The sequence below is a fragment of the Drosophila nasuta genome, chromosome 3 (genome assembly GCF_023558535.2).
Source record: "Drosophila nasuta strain 15112-1781.00 chromosome 3, ASM2355853v1, whole genome shotgun sequence".
In the NCBI taxonomy this organism is placed as follows: Eukaryota; Metazoa; Arthropoda; class Insecta; order Diptera; family Drosophilidae; genus Drosophila; species Drosophila nasuta.
In genome coordinates, this window is record NC_083457.1 from 52,972,341 (window position 1) to 52,984,780 (window position 12,440).

General features: G+C 32.9%; 1 protein-coding gene across 4 annotated transcripts in view; it reads right to left on the bottom strand.

Annotated features, from left to right (window-relative positions):
- Positions 1-12,440, bottom strand: part of LOC132793984 (methylcytosine dioxygenase TET) — a 130,644-nt gene that overhangs the window by 10,218 nt on the left and 107,986 nt on the right. The window lies entirely within an intron of this gene.

A 12,440-nucleotide genomic window follows, 5' to 3' on the forward strand; every position in this document is an offset into this window, starting at 1 on the left:
CTTGTTTCCCTTCTCCCCTCTTTGCTTCCTCTAGCATAATTTATGCTTGCAACGGACACATAATTTCGACTTGTTTTTTTGTTTTTTTTTTTTGTCTCTGCACGCCGGCAACATGTAAAATTTATGTGGCCAGCGATTTATGTGCAATTTATTTGTGCAGCCAAATACAAATACAACGGCGGCAGCAAGAAAAGAGCATGGCAAAAATGCAGCTTGCGACAACAGCAGCAACAGCAACAACAATAAATGGTTGCCGCAGCTGTTGCTGTTGTTGCTGCGACTAAAATATGTTGCGCGCGCCATTAAAGGCATTGCAAATTTATGTTTATAAAAGACTTTTGAGAGAAGGTTGCCAGCTACAAGTTAGCTGCATTTTATTTCTGTTTATTTTTCTTATCAATTGTGCAAATTGAATTTCCGAAAAAAAACCCAAAAGCGTCTATAATATATTAATATTCATTGTGAAGTAGTTTATAAAAATATATAAATTGGTAGCTGATTAGTTAAAGTTTAAAATACACATTGCTAACTTTGCTGCTTTATCAATTTAATTTGTGAGATTCGCTTTTCGAGATATGCAACTTTTTGTGGCATGTGATATGCTTATCGCATATATTCAGACTGTGCTCAATCATAGCGTGCGACACTATTAATTGTTAATGCAGTTTTTTTTTTGTTAACTTGATTTGGACAACTCGAGCGTCATTTGCTTGACCTCCGTTCAAATATTTGTTAATAGCAAAACATACACACAGAGAGAGCAATAATTGGCAATTGTGCATTGACAATTGGCCAGGCCCAATTAAAGAGGCTTACGATTTATTTGCTGCTGGAATTTTGGCAAATGGCAAATACATTTGCATAGAGCAACAAAAGCAAATCGTTTGTGCAAATTGCTTGCAAAAATATGATTTATATTTAACACATGTGTAAAATATTTTACATCTCAGTCTCAGTTTGCTGTTTGCTAACTTGGCTAGCATAATGCAATGCAAATACGACAGCCAACAACAACAGCAACAACAACAAGGAGCTCAGAGGCCAATTGGAATTCAAAATGCTTTCGGCTTTCGGTTCGTTCTTTCCCTTCTTGGCCACAGCTGGCGACAAAGCAGTAAAATAACTTAAGCAAACACACACACAGATACAGATACATTTTTGTGTATTTACAAAGGTGACAATCGAGGGAGGGAAAGGAAGGAAGAGAAAGAGGCTTTCTATAAATACATATTTGCATTGCAAACAATCTGCACGACGCAGGTGCCAAAAAATTAAAATAAATTTGCACGCAATTTCAAATCGAAAAATTGCCAATTATTTTCTATGTGCAGATTTTCCTTTTCGATAATTTTCATTCAACGTTTTGCCTATCTTACAGTCTGTGTGCAAATAAATAAGCAAATACATTTATTGCTGGCGAGAATGTGTCTCTGTGTATATGGCATTAATTAAGGTTTTTGCACATTCTACAATGTTTGCTTAGGCCATGGCAAATAGCAACGACAACAACAACAACAACTGTAGAACAACAACATTGACAACACTCAAATAAAAATGGCGTAAGGCCATTGTAAAAAACAAAAAGTGCATAAAAAACTAAGCACAAAATGAAGCCAGTTTAACGAACTGTGAATGCGCTAACATATTTAGTATATTTTTGGTATATTCCGAATTTATTTTATATTCCATTTCTTTAATATGAATATTCTATATAATTGGAGAAACGTTCTTTCATTTCCTAATTTATTCAAAATTCAAAGGGGTTATCAATAGTATATTTTAGTATATTTTCGGTATTTTCATAAATTTAATTATGTATTGTCTATGTTTTAAAATGGATTTGCCACACAACAAAATAATTCGAGAAACGTTCTTTGATTATTTTATTTATTTTAGACTTTAGAAAAATTAAAGATCGCTATCAAAAGTATATTTTAGTATATTTTTGGTATTATCCGACTTTTTAATATATATTACTTATTTTATTTGAGTATTCTTTAAATTTTAAAATGTATATTCAGTATAAAAATTTAAAAAATAAGTTCTCAAAGTCTTTAATTTATTTTGGAAATTCCAAATTTCATTCTTAGTTTTTCTTTCCACATATTTTTCAACTTTTATACTCTACAAAAGATCCCTCATGCCCTTTAAGTTAGCGCAAATGTATTTCGAGTTCTCTGCAGTCGGCTGTTAATGCATTTTTCTCACTATTTACACAGTTCATAAAAGTTAATTAAATGTTTATGATCGTCGCTTGTTTGCATCCGCGGCGACTTTAGTTTCGTATTTTTTTTTTATTTTTTACGACGAATGCATTTTATTTATTTCTTGGTAAAGTAAACAAATATAATGCAAAGAGAGACGAATAGATAGAAAACAGATAGTGAGATTAGTGAGTTCTTATCTTCAACACAGAGAGAGAATGGGAAGTTGCAACGTGCAACGTGCAACGAACTAAACGCAATGGCCTTCGGCCTTAAAGACGGCGACAAACTTCTCGTTGACCCCGCAGCCATCGTATTTTCTGCGATGAAAAGAAAATTGCGCGTTGAGTAAACAGCAATTAGTTGTGCGTGTGTCTGTGTGTGTGTGAGTGTCTCTTATTTACATTGAATTGCACGAAGCCGATAAGCAACAAGGAAAATGCTACGTCAAATAAAGAAAGAAGGTAAAGGCATTTTTTAGTTCGGCTTGAGCGACGCACTCGATGCGCTACACTGCATACGACTGAGCAGACTAATCACATACAGCACACATACAGCACACATTTGATGCGTGTTGCAAGTTGAATGCGTGCCACACAGAGTTGTGAGACTCGGAAGAGCGGCGGGTGACTTTGCTCCTGATACGAGTTAGAAAGTGCTGTAAAACACTCGCTACCGTTACGTTCTCAATAAAAGCAAATTAGTGCGGAATAATTCTTTAAATATATCAAATTAGTATATTTAAAAAATATTAAAATATACCGACATTTGTATTTGGTATATTAATATACTAAGTGTTAGCAAAATATGTCTCTATTGAGATATTACTATTTAAATAAATATATAAAAATATACCGAAATATATATTTGGTATATTGATATACCAAGAGCTATGCAAAATTTAGCTCTAAAATATACCAACATCTGTATTTGGTATATTAATATACTAAGTGTGGCCAAAATATGCCTATATTGAGATATTACTATTTAAATAAATATATAAAAAATGCAAAAATATACCGAAATATATATTTGGTATATTGATATACCAAGAGCTATACAAAATGTAGCTCTATTGCCGTATTATTAATTAAATGTACCCAATTAATATACTAAAAAATACTAAAATATACCAAATTACATATTTGGTATATTAATATACCAAGTGCTGTCCAAAAATCAGAGCTTCATTGCGGTATTATCATTTCAGTATTATTATTTTTTTAATATAGCAATGAATTTGGTATTTTGATATACCAAGTACTGTAAAAAAAGAAGTTAAAGCTCTATTACGGACAGACATGGCTGATCAAGAATATAGAGTAGCCAATCTGCCTGTTAAATCCATTTTCTGTAGTCACCAACTTATAATACCCTTCTACCTCATGAGTAGTGGGTATAAAAAGCAAGCTCTATTTTAATTAATTTGCACTTTTTGCATTGTAAATCATATTTTCAATTTGTTTAGCTTAGATAGTTGCTCTGATATTTATGGCTGTTTTGTAATAAATATTCATAGTATACAATATTTGCCCTAAAACTAGTTTCTCTGATTAATTGGCTCAACTGGAAAAGTCTTGAGCATATTTCCAGCAACTAAACTAGTCAGAGAAATTGTCTCTGCCTCTTACTCCCACTCTTTCTCTCTCTCTCTCTCTCTCTATCCGTCTGTCTGTTACTCTGACATTGATAAGAACGAGGACGGAGCGCAATAATAACACCTCGAATGTGTGTGTGTGTGTTGTGTGTGTGGCCTGTCATAAATTACACACATAACAGGGTATGCCATATAAATTATTTACATGTCCCCAACGTCAAAGTCTGCTGATAAGGAGAGGGAAAAATAAAGCAAGACCAGCAACAACAATAAATAAATACAATAACAGCAACAGCAACAACAACTACAAATAAAATATAGCAGCTGAAGAAGAAGTAGCGGCAAACAAGGTGAAAAGCAACGAAATGTAAATAAAATGTAAATAAATCAAATATTAGTTATCGTGTTTTCTTTTGAGAAACAAAAATATGCAACGTTTTCTGTTTGCTTTCCTGCTTATCAAGGCTTGTCCGTACGGTAAACACAGCACAAATATCGAGGCAAATCATTAAGGAAACAAGACTTATAAACATGAATATTGAACTCGAGGATAAACAAAGATATAGCTGAAAATATCGCTAAGTGACCTAACTATAATTATTTATAATGATAATGATAATCTTTTGGTTATATCAAAAAATCTTGAAAATATTGCAGGCCTCAATTTATTTGGTGAAATTTATGTTTTAGTTTTTAATCTCTCTCCTAAATAAGGATTTAGGATATAATAATAATCATAATGATAATGACAGACAGATGACGAAATTTGAATACTGATCATGTTAAGTTTAGTTATATTACAATATTTCAGTGTGAATTGATAGATATTGAACGGCAAGTTAAAGTCGAGGATAAATAATGATGTATCATATAAAATAGTTGAAAATATTGCTAAATTTATGGGGTGAATTTCATTTTTAAGTTCTTAATCTCCCTCGTAAATTTCTGTCTAAAAATAATTATAATATTATATGTTATCAAAGAAAATTATAACAATCTTAGTTATTTTATTTTCTCGAATGTGCAGAAAAGTCTTTGCTATTTTATAAGACTTAAAATACGGAGATTGAGTGGCGAGTTAAGCTTGAGGATTAACTATTTCATTTAAATTTATTAGGTGAATTTTTCCCTTGGATATTTCAAAGCGAATTATGTGTATCTTGAGAATATTGCGAAATATATCTTTTTCGTAAATTTACTCCAATAAGTCTGAAGCAAAAAATTTTGCTGAAATTTTGTTCTTATTGTCAAAAAGTCAGTCTATCTTTGCTCACAATTGTAGTATATATTTTATGTGACAACATTGTAAATACAAATAAAGTTAAGAAATGTTATTTTGTTGAAAACGGCGAAGAAATTGTATCTGAAATATTTTGCAAGCAGTTGCATAAAGAAATAATATTTATTTATGTATTTAGATTTCTATAAAGTTTAAAAATGTGATTTTATCGAAGAGATGAAAATGTGAGTGAAATATTTTGTTAGCATAAAGAGATAATATTTATGTTAAGAAGTCAGTCTATTCTCGCATGTATATCTATTATATTTCTATAAAGTTTAAAAATGTGATTTTATCGAATACGGAGATGAAAATGTGAGTGAAATATTTTGGAAGCAGTTGCATAAAGAAATAATATTTATATTTCAGTAGCAGAACTCGAAGTCAGACTATTATATTACAACTCTGTAAATGCTTGTCTAATAAATTCGATTTTATTCGAGCGAGGCTGCAACTTTTGCTCTCTTCTCTCTTTTTTCCGTAGGAAGTTATGCAAATCTTTTGATTGGGTAAATGCATTTCCAGCAAAAATACTATATATGTATGTATGTTCGTATAGAGTAGCACACGTAGTAGTTGTGCTTTGCTTTAATGTGTATCTGCAATTTCAATGATTGTGCCAGACATGCTGGCTATCCTAAAAGATGTGAGTCCGGAGTCCGAGTCCGGAGTCCTGTGTCCTGCATTGCTTAACTGCATGCTCAGTCGCCCATCCTGAAGGCAGCTCAAATATTTAACTTGTATTTCGTATTCATGCTAATTTTGCATTTTCCACAATTTTCTCACCCGCAAAGCCAGTTCCCAGCCACCTTCCCCTCCTCTCTCCTCTCTAACTGTGGCCAGTTTTCTTGGCCACGTTTGCACAAAATGCTTTGTACGTTATTATCCTGCAGGCTCCTGTTCACTACAATTTCTTGCTTGCGTGTGTGTGTGTGTGTGTGTGTGGGAGATAGCCAACCACACACACACACATACACATTTATAATTTATAGCTGTGTGTGTGTGTGTGTGTGTTGTTCATGTAATTGTACGTGTCGAGTATGCACTGTTGATCAGGCTACAGTTTCCTTTTTATCCTCTGCCTTGTTAGCATGTGTCGACAACGCTCTCCCTTCCTCTCTCCTTCCCTCCCTCTATCCCTATCTCTCTCTTGTTGTGTGTGTGTGTGTATTTTATTCAATTTAGCTTTCAATTAGGCTGCAATTGTTCGTTTGTTCGTTGGCATCGCTGCCTGCGCTGCCTTGCATTCTTAAACAGTTCTGATCCCTGAACTCCGCCTCCGCCTCCTCCTGCCACAAACTGTGGCGCCTCCCCAGCCTGGCAGTTGCTGACAGCCAGCTGCTGTTGCTGGTTTGGCATTCATGATGAAGCTCTGCCTCTGCCTCTGTCTGACTCCGAGTTAAATGTGCAGTCAAATTTTCGTATGGAGCAGATGATAAGTAAGACATGACGTGAGCCAACACTTTGGGCATTAATTCAATTTGCCACAGCTAAAATACCCTGTATCAGAAAGTGTATAGGGTATATCTAGCGAGTGGCAATAATTGCATATTTTCTAGTTTATTAGTGCGCTTAGCTTGAAGTGTTGCAAATTAGTAAATTGCAGCAAAGAGTCGAAGAGTCATCCTCAATTAATTGTGCAACATTTCAACAACGTCATTCCATCCTCTCATCCTTTCATTTATACCCCCTACACTTCCCTCCCCTTCTCCTCTTTAAACTTCGCTCGTCATCGACATCGACATCAACGTCAGCGCCATTTCCGTTCTTCACTCACATCATTATTTTGATTGAATATTTGCGATAAATTAAATTGGAAAAAGGCAGCAGCAGCAATGAAAATATTTGCTGACTGCATTGACTGACAGAGACAGAGATAGCAGCACTGAGAGTGAGTGAGAGAGAGAGAGAGTTGTGCAGTAAATTATAATGCGGCTGGTAATCAATAGTGCAAATATTTGCAAATCAGCTGCGCTTTTTACCACTCTGCCCAAATGCATTTCATTGCATTAATGTGCAACTGAGCTGTATCTCATTCTGTCTCTCTCTCTACTATTGCTATCCCTTTTTAATTTGATCCACCCACAAACTGAAATAGCATCCCAATTTCATTTCAGATGGAATGTTATATAATTTGTGCAAGTGTTGCTTTTATTTTGTGCTGCGTCGGCTCGAAACTTGTTTCCGCCTGCAGCACCTGGCCACAGCTGTTTATACCCTGTAAAGAGTAACGTAGAGTGGGGTATGCTAAGCTTGATTTAAGTGTGACAAGATGGTTATTATATTGAAGTATAATTAAGAAACTATCAGGTGGAAAAACAAACTCATTTGCAGCAATGTTTTTTTTAATTACTTTAGAATTGGAGACGCGGAACCTCTTCTCTTTAAAGATATAATTATGTTGAAAACTGATTAGTTTGATAGAAAATTTTCTATAATTACTCAACAATTTGTATATAACTTGGAAAAGCATGTGGTAAAATAATTTCGCTATTTTTTTTAAATTATATTTATAGCCCATTCTGATTTATAAATGCATTTTACAATAATAAAATAATTTGGTTTTTTAAATATGGTGAAATGCCGAACTTATTAGAAGCAATTTTTCATTGTATAATCTGCTTTATAAGTACAATTTAGTATAATAAAATAATTTCACCATTTTTCTGCTTCGAAATAATTGTAAACAATTTTTGATTGGATAATTTAAGATACTCAAATATTGATTGTTTCCTATGGTAAATTATCTTCTAAAATTTTGCAATGAATGTATGATAAAAGCTGTTCTATCAAATGGACTATAAAATTGTATAAATTTGTTGTTTAAAAACATTTCACATTGTTCTTCATAGAAAGTTTCCTTTAACAATGCATTATAGAATGTCTTCTTAGTCTGTCAATTCTTGGCATAATCTGTTCTAAAATATACTAAATTGTCTCTAAAAATTGGCAAATTTGTTGGGGAAATATATATACATTTTGTTAATAGAAAAATTTCCTTTCTAGGGTATCCTTTTTAGTCTGACAACTAGTAAATTTTAAATTATCTTTAAAAATCTGTTGTTTAAATACATTTCATATTTTTTCTTATAGAAAGTTTTCTTTTAATATGCGTTCTAGGGTATATTTTTAGTCTGTCTTCTTAGTCTGTCAATGTTGGGCATAAGCTGTTCTAAAAAATGCTGAATTATATATATATAAATTTTGTTAATAGAAAAATATCCTTTTTCAAATAAAAAATTTTAAATTATCTTTATAAATCTATTGTTGAATATCATTTCACATTTTGCAATACAAAAATTTCCGTTTACTAAATTCTAGGGTATCTTTTTAGTCTACCTACATATCTTCGCAAATTTAGCTCTGCATTTCTATGAAGACTTTTCAGGCTTTGTTTATGTTTGAGTCTTTTTATTGGTCTCGCTCTGAAGTCAATAGCCAAGTTAGCAGTTTTCTGTTTAGGTTTTAGCTGAGTGTGTTTGTTGTTGTTATTGCTATTTGTTGTTTGTTGTTGTTGTTTTAATTATTGCCATTAATTTTGGCATGTCTGGAGTCGTTAACGAATTCCTTGGCCATTTTTTGGCACGCCATGCGATGCGATGCGATGCTTTAATGTGAATTGTTGTTGCTTCTCTAGTTGTTGTTGTTGTTTCTCTAGTTGTTGTTGTTGTTGCTTTTCTCCAGGCACTCATTACGTCGAGTATTGCTCTGTTATAGTAAATTGCGCTAGAAGTGAATTTCTTGTGCCGTATATTTCTTTTTCTAATCACTTTTGAAATTAATGTCATGTCATTTGTCAATGGAAAAAGCGTAGAAAGCATAAATGCAATTACAAAAGAGAGACAGAGCAACAGATAGACAGAGATAGCTGCCTGTCAAGGTTGTGTGTGTGTATGTGTGTGTGCTTAATTAATGTGCCACTAATTGAGGCATAACTGCAGTAATTATGCGTCAATTGCTGCTGCGCGGTAAATTGAAATAAATAAATGGAAATAAATGTAAAATACACAGAAGAGAAAAAAAAATGTAAGTATTGTAAATAAATAAATGTCTCGTGCAGAGTTCGCTTTAATGATCTCAGGCAAACGAACGACGAACGAACGAAATGGAGCCGCATCGAATGTCCCAATCGAAATGTGGAATCCTCTCAGACAGAGAGACAAGCCGCGAGAGTCGTGACAAAAGTTAATTACAAAGTTGCACACGAAACGACTGCTGCAACAACAAACATGACAGCTAGTTGCAAGCACAGACAATGTTGCACATTAAACAAACAAGTGAATGGAGTGATAGTTGCATGAAAGTTGCATTCATCAAGAACAACAACGCTGTCAATTCTAATGTGCATTAGGCTCCATTGATGTGAGTCTTGTGAAAGCCACGTTTGGAATGACAAATGATTTGCTTCATTTAATAATAATAATACTATAATAATGTAGGTTGCAAGGCGTTGCATGCATTTTGTAGAAGCAGCAACAGCAGCAGCTGCATAGCATAAACAATTATGCTAAAATTGCAATATTTACGGCCTGAAGACTATTATGCTAATCGCATTGCTTATGTATATGTTCCTCTCTCTCTCATACACTCTATTTCCTTCTCTTTCTGTTACTGCAACTGTGATAAGGTTTTGCCATGAACTCGCTTTAATGGCTTGTGTCTCTGTCTCTCTGTCGATTGTATTTGCATTTGCATACAAATTGCATTGTAGATGAAGAAGCGGCAGCAACACACACTGGCAACAACTTGCAACTTGCTACTTGCAACAATGCCCCAGAAGTCGGGCATAATTGCATTACATGTTGCAAGCCTTTTTATTGTTTATAGTTTACTTTATATAATTAACATGATTTTTTTTTTTGCATTTGCTTTTTGCTGTTTGTCTTTTCTAATTGCAAATCGTGTCCCATTTTTTTTTGTTTGTGTGTCAAATTCATGTGCTTCGATGCCACTGTGCCTCGTTGTTGCAACTGGCAATTGTTGCAACTAGCAACTGGCAACTGGCAACTTGCAACTGGTTGGTTGGCTATCGTTTTAGCTGCACGCGATGATTTAATGCCTTGTGCCACTTCATTTCAGTTCGCTACCATATTTAAATTATTATTATGCCAAGCAGCTGCAACAACAACAGCAACCAACAACAACAACGAGCAACAGAAAATAATTAAAAACTTGTCTTAAATTGCCATAAATTCACGTCAAAGAACGTCGTCCAAATTGCCATACATATTTTTGTAGTTTTTTTTGTATCTGCTTTTGATTCAGTCGATTTTGCCAGCCAACTTGCAACATGTGGCAGCAACTACTTAATGTTTGCCTTTATTATTTAGCTAAGTGTATGCAGCATTCGTTGAGCTGCTTCCTCGTTGTTTTTTTTATAGTAATTTTGTTATTTTTTATGGCAGCTACCCATAAGGTTGAAGGGTATTACAATTTTGTGCATGGCATATTTTGTACGCTATGGTATATTTTTAATGTTTTAGTATATTACAATACTAAAAACATACTTAAGTATATTTAACATTACTTTGTGTCTGACATATGTTGTACTTTTTGGTATATTTTTAATGTTATAGTATACTAATATACTAAAATACCTGTAGTATAACTTTGAGCTTACTATTTTTGGTATAATGTAAATGTAACAATATATTAATATACCAAAAATACTAATACGGCATATTTTGAACGATATGGTATATTTTGCATATTATAGTATATTAATATACTAAAAATATACTAAAAAATACTATAATTCGATATTATAGTATATTAATATACTAAAATACATTTAGTATAACTTTGATCTGGCATATTTGGTATATTGTAAATGTAATAGTATATTGATATACCAAAAATACTCTTTCGGCATACTTAGCATTATAATTTTTAGCCTCACATATTTTCTACTCTATGGTGTACTTTGAATATAATAGTATATTGATATCCCAAACATATTTTATGGTATGTTTAGTATTATTACTTTGTATTTTTATATGGTATATGGTATATTTTAAAAACAATAGTATAACCAAATTTTTTAAACCAAATAGAGCTTTAGATATTTTTAGTATTTCTTTGGTATTTGAAGTAGATGTCTTTTTAGAATAATATGTCATTATTTTGCTTTTATTCAAAATGTGTATTGGGTATCTCACAGTCAAGCACACTCGACTGTTACTTGTTTTTCTTGGTTGTGTTTTTTTTTGTATTATTTTTATTACAATCTCTTTGTTGCCTGTTGTAAATTGAAGCCATTATTATACGGTCTTTATTATTATTATTATTTTTGTTTTTCATTGCTGCTTTTTTGGTTTTTTCGCTTTGCAGTGCATAAACTAGTTTTCTGCGCTGGTTTTAGACGAGATTCTCTCTGGCCAGCAACTTTTGCTCGACTTTCCACCACGAGTTTGTTAAATACCTCAGCTAATAATTGTTGCTGCTTTTTATTTTTTATTTTTTATTGTAAGTGTGAGTCATCTGTAAGCCGGAAAATACGCATTACTTGTTTGGCCAGCGGAAATGCCAATTCAATTATGATTATTTTTTTGTTTTCACTTGATTTTTTAACGTTTTTTTTTGTATGCAAATAAATTGGCATACTTAAAGGAGAGCGAGTAAAAAGATTGCAAATAGCGTGGAAAGTAAACAAAATTCATTATGAAGAGTGAATCACATGAGCATGTGTGTGTGTGTGTGTGAGTGTGAGTGTGTTATCTGTTTTTTATTATTATTGTTTTCGCTAGAAAAAAGTGATTATATCGACGCTTAGTCATTTTTTTTGCGTTTCGATGTGTAAATTTGTTGTGTCTATAAATAAGACGAAAGAAATAAATAATTGAAAATGAACTCGCATAAAATGGAAATACATATATTTGTAGTTCAATCAAATTTATGAGTGCATTAATTAACTCATTTATCAGCTGGCAATCAAAATTGATTCGTTTGATACCCTGTAAAGCAGTTGAGATGGGTAGCTTTGTATGATAATGAAATGATGTATTTAATTAAATAATAATTTGTGTGTTATGCATAAGTAGATTTGCTCATTCAAACGTTTTTTGTCATTCGTTTTAATTAATTTTCATTCATTTGCATTTGCCTCGTTAACATGCTTCAAATTTGATGTTTATTCATGCCTAAGCAGCGAGTGTGTGTGTGTGTGTGTGTTTGTGTGTGTGTTAAGCACACCTGTGCCACATTGAATATTTTCCCTAAACCTGTCCCTGTTTTGTTTTTGTTGTTTTTGCTGTCAGAGGTTATCAAGCCAACCAACAGCTGCCTGCAAAAAAAAGCCAACAAACTTTGCGCTTGGCAACCGGTAACAACAACAACAATAACAATTTAAGCGGACAACAAA